The following is a 4,296-nucleotide window of genomic DNA, read 5'->3' as shown; positions in this document are numbered from 1 at the left end:
GGACGAGAAGTCGGCCTGGGACAGCAGGGACCCCGAGGTTTTAGGTCGTACGGGTTTCAGAAGAGATACATGAAACGTATTAGAAATAGCCCAGCGCGGAGGGAGCTGGAGTCGATATACTACCGCGGTTACCCGCTCAATTACTGTAAACGGGCCAAGGTACCTAGGAGCAAACTCGGCTGTCTGTACCGGAAGGTTAATATGTTTAGAAGACAGCCACACTAGGTCACCAGGTGCGAAAGATGGCACAGGATGTGGAAGACCCGCAGGCCTCCGCCTGAACGGTTTATTATACGCACACGACGTACGGACTCCCATATTATTCTGTACATCCTGAGCTACCGCCGGCCCCCAATAATGCCTGACCCCTAGGTCTCTGGTCCTGTCGACCCCGAAGTGGGCCCCAACTTTGGAGGCCTGATCCCATGACAGCACACCGTTCCGTGGGTCAGAGGAAGTGAGGGTCTTACCAGGTGGCACCTGGTCTTGGGAAGTGGAAATGACCCTCCTCACGCTGATTTCTTCCGAAGGTTTCAAACATCGGGTAGCTACATGTCCCTCCTGCCCACAGGCAAAGCAAATGGCCGACGGCCGAGAACCTGTGGTAGAGGAGACCACTTTGGAGACTTCCATTGGCTCCACAGAGTCATCAACAGACCTGGCTGGGAGACCGGTCTGGTGGGGAAGGGGAGTCAGAGGCTCTATAGACCAGGTAGACGTGGGTGCCGAAGAGACCTCGAGCCTCCGCTCCGCGTGGCGGATGTCTATGCGAGAGGCAAGCCGAGGCAAGCCGAATCAAGGACTCTAAGGTGGTCGGCACGTCACGCGTGGCCAGTGCGTCTTTGACGAACCCTGCCAGACCCTCCCAGAACACAGGGACCAGGACTTTATCTGGCCAGTCCAGCTCTGCGGCGAGTGTCCTGAATTGTACTGCAAAGTCCCCGACTGAAGTGGACCTTTGCCGAAGGCGTAGGAGCCGCAGCGCGGAGTCGTGGGTGACTTGAGGCCCGAGGAACACCTTTCTCATGGCCTCAAGATAAACTGGAAGGTGATTCACCACCCGATCTCCGCGCTCCCACAACGGGGTGGACCATTTTAGCGCTTTCCCTGTGAGCAGGGACTGGACGAAGGCTACCTTCGCCTTCTCAGTAGCGTAATCAGTCGCGGACAACTCCAAGTAGGTGGTAACCTGGTTTATGAAACCACGGCACTCAGAGCTGTCCCCGCTGAAGCGCTCTGGGAGCGCAAGGCGAGGCAACCTTCCGCACAATTCCACAGCCTGAGTAGCCGCCTGGGTGGCGACTGTTGCTAGAGCAGCCTTATCGGGGGAAGACCGCTCCACTGCTGCCAATCGTGACTCCAACTGCTGCACATAACGCAGCAACTGCTGCTGCTCTTCCGCCATAGCCAGACCTTTGGCGCGACCGTAATGTTACGAGGGGGACCCGGGGAAGCGTGCCAAGATGGGAAATTGACAGCTTCCGCCGGTCAAGGTCCACTGTGCAGTGTAAGGGACCGCTGCTATGGTCAGGAAAGAGTGAGCGGGTTGCTACTAGTGATCGTCTGGAATGTCACAGACGATCTATGTACACCGGTCTGCCCTAACCCGTGAGGGTTGTATGGCTCGGGGCTTCTCGATCGGTGTACCTGTTGCACGGGGACACACAGAGGTGCCTACGCACGTGTGCCAGCGGGAGTCACAGGATATGGCACGAGGGTAGCACAGAGGTGCCCACGCACGTGTGCTTTCAATAACCAGGTGAGTCCGGTGGAGACTCGAGGAGCTCACCTGGGACAGGAACACGGCCTGTTAAAGGAGATACTGCCGGAGCAGCAAGGCAGGAACACGGCCTGCAAACCAGGTGCTGCCTGAGCAGCAAGGGCAAAGCCCACAAAAGACAATAATGCCTGAGCAGTGGCGTGGCAGCACGCTGCCAGACATCCAAACATAGAAGGACGGTCACGCGCCGTCATGATGGCAGGGGTAGCTTTTAAAGAGGTGTAGCTCCACCCAAGGGCAGACGCGAGACGGGCCTGACCCAATCAGGATTCGTGACGTCCTGGCCCAGCCAGTCAGGATTCAGCACATCACCAGCCTCGTCATCGGGCCGTGTGATATCAGTGAGCGAATCAGAAGACGTCACGTGGAGCACATGCTCATCTTCCTGCCTCTGGGTCATAAAGGCGGGAACCCCGGTTTCACAATGTACAGAGACATGGGAAGTCTTGCTGCTTCCCTGAGCATCTATTCTTTGCACACTGCGCAACCTCCCAGAGCCTCCGTGATGCTGAGTAGGAGAGCTCGTGGCAGGCAAGGGATGGGAGACCGCTCCATTCCTTGCAAGGGGAGAACCACTAGATGTCACCCTTCTGCTGTGTCTCTGAGAAGGCAACTCCTGCAGTCTCCCAGACCTTTGGCGCTGCTGAGCAGGAGGGCTCGTGGCAGACAAGGAATGGGGGACCACCTCATTCCTTGCAATAAGAGAGCCACGACGTGTAACACCATGCACCACATTTTTTTTTTTACACGGATGTGTGAAGGGGGCCTCAAAAGCTCCTTAAGGTTTCCAAGCCACACAGCGCCGGGAGACCCGGTGGCTGTGACGTCCAGCAACCTTTTAGGCTACTGGAGCTCAGTCATCACATCTCATGGCAGGTTTTAACCCTTAACTTCAAGGGAACCTGTAGGAGAGCCTTTAATATTCCTTGAGTTCCCAGCTGCTGGGACATCTGGAGGCTGTGAACTTTTACCAGAATCCACAGGCTCCAGGTGTCCCAACAGCTGGGCACTCAAGGAATACTAAAGGCTCTCCTACAGACTCCCTTAAAGTCCAAGAAACTGAGGCTCTCTTAAAAGCTCCTTTAAGGTTTCTGGACCTCACAGCTGCCGCAATGCGGTTTTGATGCATTTTTTTGCCAGGAGATGCATTTTGGTGCTGACGGTAGAGATTAGAACTCATATCTATGTTACTCTGAGCTCCTTCTCAACTGATTTAACATCACAATGTTCACTTTTAGTTTAATGTGGTCTTTCTAATAGGCTTTTACAATTTATTCTGCAGGAAAGACAGTGCAATACAGACACTAAGTAAAAAGAAAAAAATGTAAAAAAAATTACTAAAACCACTTGAAATAATGACTTAGATAGCATGTATTTTTGAGTAAGTAAAAAATGCTCCTTCAGCCCCAAGCATCGTGCCATTGATGGGAGCGGGGAATGGCACGATCCTCCACCATGGACCTTTAAATCACTGACAGCGCGATCTCAGGGGTTAACACTTTTGAGTGGATCTCCTATCCATCTGCGCCTGTTAGCCATACATGTCTACTGTTCTGCAATGATCGTTCAGTACAGTGCAGATGTCAGAGCTGCACTCTGAGAAGCAATAGGGATCATGCTGCAGGCATGATCCCTCAGGCTTCCTATAGGCAGGTGACCCAGAAGTTGTCATGACTACTACAAGTCACCATGGTAACGATTGGGCCCTTGCGATTACATTGCGGGTGCACAGATCAGATGGGAGAGGGAGCATGATGCCTTTCCTAATGCCTGAAGTTCAGTGATCGATATCGATCACAGACTTTAGGGGGTTAAACAGCCAGGGATGGTGTGGAGGCTATTCCTGACTGTGAGAGCTGGGGCTCAGCTGCTGGGAAAGTCCCAGCAGTGAACTCGTTATGCACAGCGCCGCTGCGTTTTTAGTGGTGAAAGGGCTTTTTATTATTTTTGAGCTTTTAATCTCTTTTAACCACTTATATACCTCAGTTATGATTGAGAGCAGTATTTAAGGGGAAAATTGGCTCCAAACAGCTTCAAAACTGATGCCTGCTGGTGTCAGCTGTCATATACTGCAGGGGGCGCTATTCACTTATTGCTTAGTACTGTTAAAAAGAGCGCTGAGGAATAAGGCCCCTGAACGACTGTTGTTAAAGGGCGTATCGGAGGTAGTTAAGGGGTTAATCACTCAGTGTCTGTCAACAATTTCCTTATCTCAGACACACTTTGGTCAGTTTCACAGAAAACAAATTAACCTAGCAAAATGTTTTTAGGAAATTGGTGAAAACCATGGAAAAAAAGCAAATACCATTTAGATATACAGTAGTTGCATGTTGAATTTATGGTACTTATTTGCTTGTACTTAATATACAAAAAATTAAATGAATTAAAATATAATGTAAATAGATTAAAATTGAATTATTTAAAATTTCATATTATCTTTCTTGCTTTCCAGCGTGGCATCCAATGGTGTAAAGTACAAACTAGGCTTCGCAGTTTCATTGTACAAGAATCTAGAC

This window comes from Anomaloglossus baeobatrachus, chromosome 2, assembly GCF_048569485.1.
Source record: "Anomaloglossus baeobatrachus isolate aAnoBae1 chromosome 2, aAnoBae1.hap1, whole genome shotgun sequence".
Lineage (NCBI taxonomy): Eukaryota > Metazoa > Chordata > Amphibia > Anura > Aromobatidae > Anomaloglossus > Anomaloglossus baeobatrachus.
The sequence above is the reverse complement of the archived record's forward strand: the minus strand, read 5'-3'. Positions refer to the sequence as shown.